This window comes from Triturus cristatus, chromosome 5_1 (genome assembly GCF_964204655.1).
Source record: "Triturus cristatus chromosome 5_1, aTriCri1.1, whole genome shotgun sequence".
Lineage (NCBI taxonomy): Eukaryota > Metazoa > Chordata > Amphibia > Caudata > Salamandridae > Triturus > Triturus cristatus.
The window spans coordinates 35650987-35666014 of record NC_140587.1 but is presented as its reverse complement, the minus strand read 5'-3'; the positions used below and the strand labels follow the sequence as shown (position 1 = coordinate 35666014).

At 46.7% G+C, this 15028-nt stretch overlaps 1 pseudogene across 1 annotated transcript in view; it reads right to left on the bottom strand.

Moving 5' to 3' along the window:
* The window catches only part of LOC146830023 (verrucotoxin subunit beta-like), a 237064-nt pseudogene that overhangs the window by 129506 nt on the left and 92530 nt on the right, over positions 1-15028 (bottom strand). The window contains exon 2 of the transcript XR_014961090.1: positions 8124-8241. The product of XR_014961090.1 is annotated as a verrucotoxin subunit beta-like (transcript). The remainder of the gene's footprint in view (positions 1-8123; positions 8242-15028) is intronic.

Sequence of the window (15028 nt, the reverse complement as noted above, 5' to 3'; positions counted from 1 at the left end):
CCTCAAACACTTTAAGAAACCTCCCATGTGTTTGGTTGAGGTTACTGGTATAGATTTAGAGCTCATGGCAGATTCTGGCTCTCCATGGACTATTATTTCTAAAAAATACTTTACAGAGAAACTTAGTAGTGTGTTAAATTTTAGAAATATATTGCCACCTGATATCATTGCAGGGAGTTATGATGGCTCCAGAATAGATATGGAAGGTTATTTCAAGGTAAATTTACGTTTTAAAATGAGAATGACTTCTATTAAGTTGTATGTTGCTGTTAAGGGGGTAAATATCCTAGGACGGAGGGACCAGTGGAAGTTGGGCATTATTCTAAATCCACGTTCAAAGGAACTTGTAATTTTAGATGAAAACACTGATGTAGAGAATATTGCAGTCATAAGTTGTCATGAGAAAGAAAACTTGATAAAAGAAAAATATAAGGATCTTTTTCAGATGTTTTAGGTAAACTAAAAGATTACTCACACAAAATTAAACTCAAGCATGATATCATTCCCGTGAAACAAAAATTGAGGGGTGTGCCGATAAATGTCAGGGACGAGTTGAAGAATATGCTCGAAGAATTGGTCAGTGAAGGCATCATTGAACCAATTGATTCAGCTGATTTTCCCATTCTTTTGGGACGAAAACCTGATGAAAAATTGAGAGTGTGTCAATCTTAGAGCTCTGAACGGTGGAATTGTCATTGATTGTCACCCTCTTCCTAACATTAACGAGTTGTATCCATGCTAGAGGGTGCCAAAGTATTTTCAACCTTGGATTTAAGATCAGCGTACCACCAGCTTCCTCCGAGTGAGGAATCCAATATGCTTACTGCTTTTATCACCTCGCAAGGTTAATATCAATATACCAGGATGCCGTTTGGGTTGGCGTCTGCGGCCTCCGTATTTCAGAGAGTAATGTTCAATATATTTAGGGATGTGGACAACTTTGCAAAATGCTTCCAAGATGACATTTTTATATTTTCAAACAGTGAAGAGGAGCATCTGGGGCATTTAGTGGAGGTTTGCGAAAGATTAAGGAAGAGTGGCTTAACCCTTAAAGCCAATAAATGTAAAATGTTTAAAACGTCTGTAGAGTATTTGGGTCACACGTTGACTGGTGATGGTGTAGTGCCCAAAAAATCTAATGTAGATGGAACTGTCAATGCACCTTGTTCCACAAACAAAGATCAATTGTTATCCTTCGCAGGTACGTGCGAATACTATAGTATGTTTGTAAGCAATTTCGCATCCAAAATTGAAACTTTAGGAAAATTATTAAGACACACGACTGCTTTTGAACAGAAAGAAGAACAATAAGCGTTTGATTCCATCAAAAGATATTCTCAAGGCTCCCACGCTCAAACCTTTCTGCATGAACAAGGAATGTGTCATTACGGTTGATGCAAGTTTGTATGGAATAGGAGTTTTATCACAGAGGTGTGGTAAGGACAAATGGAATGTGTTTCGCTTCCCGCACTTTGAATGAGAAAACGTAGATATGCTGTAATTGAGAAGGAAATGTTGGCCTGTGTTTGCGCGATTGAGCATTATCGTAATTCTGTCTGGGGAATCAAATTCATTTTGAGGACAGACCATAAGCCCTTTGTCAACATCTTATCCCCAGGTGGAGGATGGAATGCCACGGTCCGCATGGCGAGACTCACTTCCAGGGTGCAAGAGTATTTTTTCCAAACAGAGCGTGTACCTGGTAAGATAAATGTCATGGCCGATTTCATGTCTCGCCTTCCGTGTCAAGGTAACAGTTGTGATATTTCTGATGACTGAGGTTGTTACTACTATTCAAGATGTTGTTTCTGGTGATTTTGAGGGTATTTCTGAAGAGTCAGTGAAAAGGAAGATATTTTATGGCAGACCACTAAGGAGTACATTTTGAAGGAATGGCCAGAAAAGAAGAATTTGTCTGCCGAAGTCTTGCCTATGTTCAAAGTGAGTGATGAACTAGAGTTAGAGGGAGAACTGATGTACAAAAATGGGAAATGTGTGCCACCTTCCGGAGTGCAAAACTTAATTTTGGAGCTGGCACACAAATCTCACCCTGGCATGTCTGCCATGAAACGGTTGGTTAGAAATAATTTTTGGTGGCCAGGTTTGGATCGCACGGTTGATCGTACCGTCAGAGAATGTGATGTATGTATGGGTAGTGAGAAAATGATGAGACTTAATGTGCGACCTTTAAAAAATTCAAAGTGGCCAGATGAATCTTGGAAAAAGCTGGCTTTTGACATTTCTGGCCCTTTTATGTGTTTATCACAGGATTCTCGCTATGAGTTGTACTTGGTGATTATCATTCGCAGTGGCCGGAAGTGACATTTGTGTCAAACTCCACCACCAATAAGGTTATAAAAAATTTTAAAGAGATCTTTTCCAGAGAGGGTTGTCCCTCTGTCCTCTTGACTGACAATGGAGTGCAGCTCACCTCCATTGAAATGGAAAATTTCCTTAAATGTCACAATTAAGGGTGGGCGTAGTTCGCGAAGTAGCGCTTCGCGAAGCTACGCAAAGTGAAGTTCGCACTACGCGAGCTACGCGTAGCACTTCGCGAACTGCGTAGTAACATGTTCGCACTGTGCAAGATGTTGTTTTCAATGATTGCACAGTGCGGACAAGCAACCGGCACTGTGCAATCATTGAAAATGGCATCTTGCACAGTGCGAGCTGTAGTTTTCTGCTGCTCGAGTAGATTTTTACTCGAGCTGCAGCTTTCTCAACGCGAACTGGTAGTTTCTCATCGCGAGCGGTCGCGAGCATACGCGACCCCTCGCAATGAGAAACCTGACCTCCTCGCGTTGGGAATCTCGCCGGGAGGTTTATTTTCCATGCTCGCGATCGCGAACAAGGAAAAAGTCTCGCCAGGATGTCATTTTGCTTGCTCGCGGTCGCCAACTTGACGTTGAGGACCGCGAGCAAGCAAAAAATGACCGCAGCACTACGCAACACTACGCTACGCGTGTTCGCACTGTGCTACGTGCAGTTCGCGTAGTGCGAAGTAGCGCGAACTTCGCAAACTACGCGAGCGTAGCGTAGTGCTTCGCCCAGGCCTAGTCACAATATTAAACATCACACTCCCTCAGTTGACGAACCACATGAAAATGGCCTAGTTGAACGCTTTAATAGAGTGTTGAAGGGTTATTTGTCTGATGTGATCAGCTTAGGAGATCGGAGAAACTCATTAAGAGAAAGGCTTTGGTAATATTGAATCACACCCCATACTACAACAGACTAGTCCATTCCACCTTCTAAAAGGAAGAGATCCGGCTTCCAACATGTGTCCTTGGTGGTACAAGGAGACGTGCAGGAGCAATGCCTTTTCGGATGAGATGAGTGGTGCTGTGCAAAGGGTGGAAGCCAAGCAGCTCAAAACAAAGATGTGGTATGACTGCAAATGGAAAACTAAATCACATAGTTTTAAGATTGGTGATTGGGTTAGAATTAGGAAACCTGGTTTCACCAGCCAATGCTCAGACAGATTTAGCAAAGCTATGAAGATTGTTAAAATCTTTGATAAGTGTCATCATACAAGATGGTAAGTTGTGGAATGTTAAGTGTGTTGCCAAATGTCCTGTTGGGTCAAATATGGTGGGTGACACGACAGAATATTCTTGTTTAAGACCCAATCAAGGATTCATGCCAAACTCATCTTGCGAGTCTCATATTCGTGCTGAAGACACTGTTGCTTCTAGGGTCAAAGTGTCAGATCGCATTAGACACTTTCCTCAAAGATTGCCAGATTTCATTAAATAACTTTGGCATGCTCCACCTTACTTATCTGTATCTGGAAAAGGGAGGTATGTTGTATTTGCATTTTCAATGTTTGTTATTTTATCCTTTCCCCTCATTTCCCCACTGTTCTGTGCATCTTACAATGCGAGTTCCAGTTCCACCTGGAACGGTGTGGCTGGTGCCAAGCAATTGAGTCAGTTGCACTGCCCCTCATTGCTGGCCAGTTGCGCCCTGTTGCTGTGCTGCTCTTTGCTGGAATAAATACTTTTGAACCACTTGGATCGTTTTACTTTTTTACAGGTTTCCCTTCCTGCATAATAAAATCCGGTCTGTAACACACGCACCCTTGCACCACGGTGCGCGGGTGCCTGCATTGGCACTAAGCAGCACTCATTGTGCCACCACAGAGAGAGAGCAGAAATGCGACATATACTAGTAAATATTGGGCATTCGTGCACTGTCCCCAAATTGTCTTGCTGCATTGCATGAAAGGTTTCTAAATCTGCCCCTAAGTGTCCAGATGCTGCATATAGACAAAAGGCCAGTGCAGCAAGTCTGTGCCTATGCACTTTGCAGGGGTTAGCATGCTTGCTAAATTAAATCAGAATAAAATGGGTCTTTTCTGTAAGTTTCCTTTTCTCTCAGGCAGAAGCTGGACTGGCCGCCCAGCCTGGGCTGGCTCAAAAAAACGAAAGTAAGTAAACAGATTTTTTTTGTAAACTCTAGATAGTGAAGAGGCTCTCCAGAAAGTTTCATGAGGGGTACACATTGAAGGTGGGTCCTGGCCTAGAGCCCACTTTGCCCATGATATAAAACGTGTGTTCCGGTCCGCACAGATTGGTATGGATTTGCAAATCTGAATTTGATGACAGGAGAAAAAGACTAGCATCCATTAGGATTTGATTCATTTTTTATTTTGATCTTTGAATGGTCTCTGGAACAAGGGTTTACAGACATCTGCACGCTAGCGGCCCAGATCAGCCCAAAAAAAAAAAAAAAAAAAAATGCTAAATTCTCAAATTTTGTCAGTCATGATGGTGACGCATGAAGATGAGGTGCCTGTTCAAACCACTTTTCAGTGTATTAAAAACAGTTTCATACATTTATATTCATAAGGCCTTCTTTCCCTTACTCTCCTGAGAGCTCCTTTGAGTTCTGGAACCTGTAGATCTTGGAACCTGTACAATGGAAAATATAGTTCCCAGGCAGCATGTGGTCACAAAGTTACAAATAAAATACGAGAAATGAGTTCGACAAGCACTGAAGAAATTCACAATTTTTAATTAAAAAAACATTCATTGACATTTTGTTAAAAATATATCGTCTAGTGACACCAATGGATCTATTTAAAATACATGAGTGGCAGAAATAAATTCTTCGACGTGCGTTTCAGCACTGTGAGTGCCTTCGTCAGGAGTAGCCACAAATACACTTGTCTTTTATTCTATGTGCAGACTTTATCTTCTACTTAGGAACTTTTGGATGCGATGAATGAATCTCGCTTTGAATAAAGAGCACATATAATATTGATGAAAAAACCGAAGGAACGAGCTTCTCTTACAGGTTTGTTTTTGATTGATTCAAATCTTCGTGGGTGAAGAGGGCACTGATTTGCCGGATTTTTCGTTAAAGCACGTTAAAGGGACAGTGTTCTGCTTGGGTTTTCGGATCAGGTGGAACCCGCTCAACAGAGCACTTCTAACCCAAACCAGAACGTTACCCCCTCCCTAGGGCCTTTTTACACCTAAATAACCATATATATATGTACCACCTAAGGACAGGGAATTCCTATTATATATATATATATATATATAAAGACCTCACAGCCTCGCGGTCTCAGGCAGACCCAGAACTTTCTACCCAGACGGCAGCCACAGTCTCGCGGTCTCAGGCAGACCCAGAATCTCCTACCCAGACGGCAGCCACAGTCTCGCGGTCTCAGGCAGACCCAGAACTTCCTACCCAGGCGGCAGCCACAGTCTCGCGGTCTCAGGCAGACCCAGAACTTCCTACCCAGACGGCAGCCACAGTCTCGCGGTCTCAGGCAGACCCAGAATCTCCTACCCAGACGGCAGCCACAGTCTCGCGGTCTCAGGCAGACCCAGAATCTCCTACCCAGACGGCAGCCACAGTCTCGCGGTCTCAGGCAGACCCAGAATCTCCTACCCAGACGGCAGCCACAGTCTCGCGGTCTCAGGCAGACCCAGAATCTCCTACCCAGACGGCAGCCACAGTCTCGCGGTCTCAGGCAGACCCAGAATCTCCTACCCAGACGGCAGCCACAGTCTCGCGGTCTCAGGCAGACCCAGAATCTCCTACCCAGACGGCAGCCACAGTCTCGCGGTCTCAGGCAGACCCAGAATCTCCTACCCAGACGGCAGCCACAGTCTCGCGGTCTCAGGCAGACCCAGAATCTCCTACCCAGACGGCACCCACAGTCTCGCGGTCTCAGGCAGACCCAGAACTTCCTACCCAGACGGCAGCCTTAGCACGAGCTCATCCTATTATTACCGTAGTACACGACAGGGGAATCGGGATTACTATGTATCAGATCACACAAAGACTATTAGTTGAGCACAACCTGTTCTTTAGTTCGAGGGGCTTGTTTCCCCCTCATTCAGTTACCACTTACCTGATCAGGATTAACATCTGTTCATGTCAAGTTAAATCTGACTAGAAGAATAGGCTATCCTCCTATACAAGGATACACAACACATGCTAACTCACGACAAGCTGAATACTTTATTTAAATGCCACATGCACACTCACAGAATACATTATATATACAACCTGCAAGGAAAGTAAAAGGTTAAGTTACACACTTCAATAGAAAGGGGTCGACATCACCTTAGTCGTATGTAGCCTGTGCTCAATGGTCATCTAGGTTCCCTTCTCGTCTGTGCCTCGGCTTCGCCTGGAAGTCACACCTCCGCAGTCGCGGATCTACTCCCTTCTCCCTCTCCGAGTCACTGGAACCTCTTCCTCACCAGCTACTCTCTCCTCTTTAGATTCAAGTTCGTCATCTGTCTTCCCTGAAATAAGTAGTAGCTTTTCTGCTAACGGCCAAGTGCCGCCTATGGACTAGAAGCAAGTGCTCATATCTAACTCAGACTTTCACTAATATAGAGGTGCATTCTCTCATGGAAATTTCCAGCTCGAAACCTGCCGCCCACCAAATTCCTGTACCTCCCCGTGCCAAGGACACGTTCCCAGCCGGCCGGCCTGATGTAGTGTCTTCGGCAGGGGAAAAATACACTCCTTCGATAAGGGCCGGCCTGAACCGGTTCTCTCCGAGCGAATAACACCTCATAACTAAAACATCACCCTTCGCCTAGAAATGTCCCAAGCTGCCGGAGCAGAAAGAAAGATGGAGTCTCTCCTGTCTGAGGCCTACCAGGCCTGAATTCAGCACGACTCCATGAAATACCCTCACTATAGGGCAGGTTATCCTTAATGCTAACGAATCTATCCCCTAGGCCCTGATCTATGGGTAGGAGCACGGGATTGTGTCAAAGTGTCTAATAAATAGGCTCTATTCACTACTCTAATCCTTAGACTTGGATGGAAAGAGACTGAAGTCATATTGATCGCTCTACAACACAAGAAGGCCGGGAAAATCGAGCAGTACAGACAGGCATCTGGTTTAAAAGACTTGCTGGTCTGATGAAAGTTTGTAACACCGAAGGAAAGAGTCCTCGGTTTGAGCCCACGGGGATATCGCGTGGATCTTGGAACCTGTTGCAGGATCCTTCATCGCAAGAGCCAAGCTAAGCTGGGAACCATAGTTGCAACTGACTCCTCACAGTGCTTCCTGTGATGTCACCAGATTAGCGAACGATTGATGTCACCTTCTGTGATGTCACTTAGTGGCATTTTTTTAATTTGAAATCCATGAATTTAAAACATGGATTGGAGAGGAGCAAGATATATTGTTTTTACCATCTAAAGTGTGGGGGTACTTCAATTCAAAACTAAGGCCAATACAATTTAAAATTTCACCGAAATAGAAGAACCCATTTTTTTTTATTCCAAAGAAGTTTATATCTGCAGCAGCGAACATCCAGCTATTCCTCAGCTTCGCAGTACCCTAAGGTAAGGGGGGGTGGGGGGGGGGTCTGCTTTCAAGATAGTCTCCTAACTCTAACACATTTATTTGGAGCCTGTCAAAACATGTCTGAGTCACCAAGAAAACATGTAAATAAATGACTAGTGTTAGCCTCAGTAAGACTTCAATTTCATTCTGTTGTTTTATGTCTTGAAAGAGTGAGGACTAAAGAGTGAGAAAGACAAAGTGAACGATAAAGAATGACTCTCTCTCTTTCTTCACCACCCTCCAAAGGCTTGATCCTCATTTTCTTAAACCCAAATGGTGTCACACTTTGCTTTACCTGGGATCATGGCATCATTGCGGCAGTCGTACAGCATCCCAAGCTGAAGGGGCCAGCCAAGTGCGGCTAATTTAATGACGGAAGAAGCTTCAGCTGCCATCATCCAACAGAGATCCGGCTAAAATACATAAAGACACACACATGGATTCATCTAATCCCCTTTTATTGCACATATGCAAACCTACAATCTGGCTTTGCCTGGTGGTCATGCTGATTTAGACAGTACTAAAATCATTTCTGTAGGAAAGTGGAGTATTATGCAGTGATGCCGATTAGCCTGCACTATGTCATACTCTCAATACCCCAAGGATGGTCCTTGGATTCACAATAATAAATCCTTAGCTCAGTCCTGGTAGTGCGGCAAAGAGCAGTCAGGCTTTACTAAAGCAACATGTGTTACGCATTTCAGAGGACCAACGTGGACAACAAATAATTGACGTGACTCGAAGGAAACCCAGCACCAATTTATAAACATGAAGTAGCTTTTTAAAATAATTTAGACACAAAAATCTGATACATATAACTGGAGATATGGATTGTAGAAGAAATCAAATAATCAGTACAATTCCATACTGCGGAACTTTAATGCAGGAAAGTGGAGTATTATGCAGTGATGCTAAACCAGATTGGTCGCACACTGCTACACCTACCAGTCGTATTCCCCCAATGAAAATGGTCCCTGAAGGTCAGCGTCGGCGGATACACCTATGCTCGAGTGTGAATGCAAGTATGCGTGGCGTGTGCCATCCCTGGACACGTGTTTCGTATTATGCAGTGATGCTAGTTAGGCTTCACTATGTAATTCTCTCAATACCCCAAAGATGGTCCTTTGACTCTGTTAGAAAGTCATCCTTTTGCCCTGTTGGCCTCCAATCGTTGCTGAATGACACTGGTGCTAACTGATTCTGACTGTCACCTGGGCTCTGCTAATCAGGCCCAGTGCTATGTTGAGGATCTGTAAAAGGGTACACTTACAATTGGCAATGATGGACCATATAGGTCCCTAGTAGTCAATAAGGCCAGGGAGAGGGGGCAGTTGATTGATTCACCTATAAGTCCCTAGTATATAATAGGGCATGGAGGCTTAGAGGCCCAGCAGATTTCATGCACTTGCATGTGCGCTGCTGTGTGCCTGCTGTCATTTTAATGTAAAAACAACAATTGATGGACAGAATGCAAAACAATGTCATACATTCACCCCAGTACAGAGATCTGGGCCTAAATCCATCGTTTTTTTGCTCACCATGCCATTCCAGTTTGAACCCAGCCATATGCAAATCAGTCTTGACCCTGTGCCCCATGGGAACAGTCCAGCCCGAACTGCCAAGCCAGGTCCTCCCTGGACTGGAAACAAGCATCCTAGGACCGGTTTCGGGCTTTCAGCCCTCGTCAGCCAGGATAGCTTGATTCCAGTGGCATGGAGAGCAAGGGACTCACGTCTGAGCATACCCTTTCCACTCGGGGTGACAAATGTAAAAACAACAATTGATGGACAGAATGCAGAACAATGTCATACATTCACCCCAGTACAGAGATCTGGGCCTAAATCCATCGTTTTTTTGCTCACCATGCCATTCCAGTTTGAACCCAGCCATATGCAAATCAGTCTTGACCCTGTGCCCCATGGGAACAGTCCAGCCCGAACTGCCAAGCCAGGTCCTCCCTGGACTGGAAACAAGCATCCTAGGACCGGTTTCGGGCTTTCAGCCCTCGTCAGCCAGGATAGCTTGATTCCAGTGGCATGGAGAGCAAGGGACTCACGTCTGAGCATACCCTTTCCACTCGGGGTGACAAATGTAAAAACAACAATTGATGGACAGAATGCAGAACAATGTCATACATTCACCCCAGTACAGAGATCTGGGCCTAAATCCATCGTTTTTTTGCTCACCATGCCATTCCAGTTTGAACCCAGCCATATGCAAATCAGTCTTGACCCTGTGCCCCATGGGAACAGTCCAGCCCGAACTGCCAAGCCAGGTCCTCCCTGGACTGGAAACAAGCATCCTAGGACCGGTTTCGGGCTTTCAGCCCTCGTCAGCCAGGATAGCTTGATTCCAGTGGCATGGAGAGCAAGGGACTCACGTCTGAGCATACCCTTTCCACTCGGGGTGACAAATGTAAAAACAACAATTGATGGACAGAATGCAGAACAATGTCATACATTCACCCCAGTACAGAGATCTGGGCCTAAATCCATCGTTTTTTTGCTCACCATGCCATTCCAGTTTGAACCCAGCCATATGCAAATCAGTCTTGACCCTGTGCCCCATGGGAACAGTCCAGCCCGAACTGCCAAGCCAGGTCCTCCCTGGACTGGAAACAAGCATCCTAGGACCGGTTTCGGGCTTTCAGCCCTCGTCAGCCAGGATAGCTTGATTCCAGTGGCATGGAGAGCAAGGGACTCACGTCTGAGCATACCCTTTCCACTCGGGGTGACAAATGTAAAAACAACAATTGATGGACAGAATGCAGAACAATGTCATACATTCACCCCAGTACAGAGATCTGGGCCTAAATCCATCGTTTTTTTGCTCACCATGCCAAATCAGTCTGACCCTGTGCCTCATGGGAACAGTCCAGCCCGAACTGCCAAGCCATGTCTTCCCTGGACCGGAAACAAGCTTCCTAGGACCGGTTTCTGGCATTTCAGCCGTCTTCAGCCAGGCTTGCTTAAATCCAGTGGCAAAGTGAGCAAGGGACTCACGTCTGAGCATACCCTGCCAACTTATGGCGAACAAAGCAAAACCAAAGGAAATGGACGGAGTGTTGAACATTGCAAGCACTCACCCCCAGTCAACTGATCTGTCATTTTAAAGGCAGCCTGGCTTTGAAGACTCTCTTTAAAGGTAAATTTAAAAGTGATAATCAACCTTATTCTTACATATTAGGCACCCCATGGGTCTCCTCTAGGTGTCCCAGGGGTGGAGGCCATGTAACTATTACCAGGGATCTTATAAAGGATGTTTTAAACACCCTAGTGAGGGAGAACCTGCCCATTTCATTCCCCCCATTGTAGATACTTCGCTCCATAGGCTAACATTGCAATATTTTATTTAGGTATAACTATTGCTAGGGAAGGAGAAAAATATCAATAAAGGACTTAAAAGTTTGGTATCGATAAATGCAATAACTGGTCATTGTTTGATTTATCAGAACTAGTACAGAAGAGAAGTTATAGAACTTTCTCTTCAGTAAGTCAGAATCCAGCTTTTGGATTGTAGTCCAGACATCCCAGGTACTGTCTAGGAGATTACAGACCCTTCGATTGGTGTTTTGGACACTTTGAACCTGCAAGGAGACCTTCAAGAAGCACCTACTGAAGTTTGGAGAACTTGTGAAAAAGTTGCATGAGGTGACCGACGCGACCGAGAGTCAAGGCCACTACCTTCAACCGCGACCAGGCCAGGATTTCAGATTCATCCCGCTGAAATCTCAGGAGCTCCAGACTTCTAGGATTTGACAGGGACCTTGCAGAATGTCAAGCCGGCAGATCCTCAGTAAAATCGGGCTGCTGTGGAGGGTCGAGCGACTTAGAAAGTTTCTGGACCTTTTTCTTCCTAAGTGTGAAGGTAAAGTTTTGACCGGGTCCTCCCGCTTAGTGTACCTAATCAGGGCTTCATCGTTGTCAGCCTCATACTTTGACTTTGTTCCATTCAAGCACAACCAAATATACCAGAGTGGCGCTATAGGTTTTTAAGCACTATAAAGTGGTTAATCTTTAAAAATTCATATCTTTGGTTCCCTGCATTGGATCTTTGTTGTTTTGGTGTCTATTTGTTCATAGAAATATTTCCTATTCCTTTGAATTGGTGTGGGATTTTTATTGTGTGTTGTGGCTTTAGAGTCCAGTCTCCTACGTTAGGCCTGACTGCTCGTTGTCAGCTACCAAGGAATGAGCAAGGGGCTAATTTATTGAGACCTTTACTGGAACCTAGACCGTGTTGGTGGCCTTATTTCTACTGGTAGGTGTATACTTACACCTACCAATAATCTACTTTCCAACAGATTCACAATAGTACATCCTAAGCTCAGTCCTTGTAGTGTGGCAAAGAGCCACACTACCAGGACCAAATGTTTTAAGCATTTCAGAGTGCCAGCACGGACGATAAGTATAAGTCATGACTAGACAGAAATCCAACACCAATTTATATAAATAAAGCATTTTTTATATTAAGTTAGACACCAAACGGAACACATTTAGATACATATAACTGGAGTTACGGATTTTAGAAGGAAAAATAAATCCCAGAAATTCACAACTGCAGAATTTTAGCTTTGCTGTAAATGTGAAAAAGCACTAGTGACAATCATTTGGTTGCAGGTTGAGGAGTGCAGAACCTAAGGAGGGTTTAGGTGATGTGGATTTCAATTTTACCTGGCCCGAGAAGCCCAGGTGCAAAGATGTCCTGGCTGTCCGAGGTGCTGAAGGGGAAGCTGCAGGGGAGCTGGTTTTACCACTTGCACAGTGCTGGTGAGAAAACCGGTGCAAAAATGTCAACAAAGTAACTGCTGGCATCGAATGAAGGTGATGCAGAGATCCCTCGAGGTGCTGTGTTGAGTAAAGTTGGTGTTTGCCGGACTGGCCACCAACAAGCTTTGACAGCGGTAAGGTCAGCAGAAAATCGTTTCAACGTCCCGAGGTTCGTGAGACCACAGTAGCAACCTGGAACGTTCTGAAGGTCGGGACTAAGTTCCCTTCAATGCACTGAACCCTCAACTACGGAGTGATTTCTTGGAGGGCCGGATAGCCAGTGATTCTTTGGCCCTGGGACATTGCTTTTGCCTGTACACTACAGGGGACTAGTGCCACTAGTCTAAGAGAGTCTGGAGTTGCCTTTGGTTCTAAAAGTGGTCCCTCTGTCAGGAGAACCAGTCTTTGGCCCGGGACGAGTCACAGCGTAGCAGCTTCAGGTGCAGAGTATCTGGCCGTTGCTGTGTGCAGATCCTGTTGTCGTAGAAATGGGCCTCTTCTTTTGTTCTTGTTGCCAGTCAAATCAGAACCGAGGTTCTGGTGTCAGGGGTGTCCCTTGAATCCTAGATTTAGGGGCGACAGGGTTGTTGGTGCAAGTGACCAATGGGCTACTAGCCCCAGCAGCTAATCCCCCCCCCACCCCCCCCAGGGATGTGTGTCATCTTTTCTAACCAGAACCCACTATTCTACCCTTTTAAAAATAGCAGTAGTCGTCCTCCGCTGTACACACCAGGTAGTCCACCCTAGGTGTGGCTAGACCTCTAGGGGAATGCACCGCTTGACTACATAATTATCTCACCTGCCCAAGTGCAAATGTCCCTGGGGCCTGAGAAGCATAGATGCATATCAGAGGCTGCGAATGATCTGAAGCTCAACGCCTTGATGTGCCACTTCACTAGCCATCCTGTCAGGGAGGGAGGTGCCACCTCCTTCCCATCCAGACCTTTGTTTCCGACTCCTGGGAATGTTCATACCTCCTAGCAGGGGGTCAGATCACTGTCTTGGTGGTGGCAGCTGCAGGCTGCCAGCCAGAGCACAGGAAAGGCTGGGGCTACCAGGTGGGCAACCTCTAAGGTAGCCATCTGGGTGCAGATCACATCAACACTGGCATGAGAGGGGCGTGGCATGGCCAGCAGCATGGCCGAGTTAGACGTGCTTTCGCTGAGCTCCGGCCGAAAGCCTCATCCGACATTCTGGCGACCAGCAGACCCAGAGAACACCAGCTTTTCTCATCTGGGGACTAAGACGAACTCCGGAGCCGGTAGAAACGGAGGAGGATACCCTGAAAGATATCTAAGGGCTAAATATCGGCACGAGATCGCACCCTAAGATGGCGCCGAGGAGGAACTGAATCGGCTGCGGAAGGACCCGGCAGAGCGGGACCGCGCCGTGGTAGCTGTAGGGGACAGGCGTCAGCGAGGTATGCTGCTTTCTCGGCGAGGTATGCTGCTTTCTCGGCGAGGTATGCTGCTTTCTCGGCCCTATCCGGGGGACTGCCTGAGCGGTGTGGGGTCCCCGAGGAGGGATCCTGAAGGTGTGGGGTGCCGTTGACGAGCGGGCCCCCTCCCCCTCCAGGAGTGTGTCTGCGAGCGGCTGGGATCTGGCGTGCTGAGACTGCAGACGACGACGGACGGTGGGTAATGCTGGTACCCTGGTGAGCCCGCGTCAAGAAGGTGGCATGGCTCCGGAGGGGACTGCCTTGGGGAGGAGGTGCCTCGTGCGTTGGACCGGCACGGCCGCCCCGGGCGGTTATGGTTAAGATCCCAGAGGCCGTGTGAGCGGGGCCAACTGAGAGAGCGAACTCTGAGGGAGCGTTGACCCCCACGGACCACCAAGCGGAATACGCCGGTGAGGAGCGGCAGTTGGCGAGCGGTTGACCTGGGCGGTGCTGTGAGACCTGGAGGGAGACACCGGAGCAGTGGGTCTCGCCACCCCCATTCTCCACCTTCTCTTCCCCCCTCCCACCAGCAGCGAGGCGAGACAGTGAGAGATGACAGGCGGCCCTCAACCTGCGTGATTCGGCAGCCAGGTGGTGAGTGCCCCAGAGGGGCTGGCAGCTCCTTAAAGTGTGGGGCAACGGGGGAGGCCGCTCTTTCGATGTTGGGAGTGGATGGACATTCACTGAGGAGAGCAAGGCTGGAGGCGACCCCCCACTTGGAGATTGGGCTTTGGAGGCCCACAGGAGGCATCACTTGACGCGGCATGCTTTGGGGTGCTTACTACATATACACAGGTTTGTTTTGAGAGGTACCTGTGGTGGTGGTCCTTGCGGAGCGAGGCGTGTCCAGCGATAGACGCAAGGTGCTCTCTATGGGGTGTGCCTACCTGACTGAGATACGCACTTTCCTGGAGCTATAACTTTAAATAAGAGCAACCCTTGCATACCTCTGCCCAACATCGACCGCTATGGGCAGAGATAGAGAACCGAAAC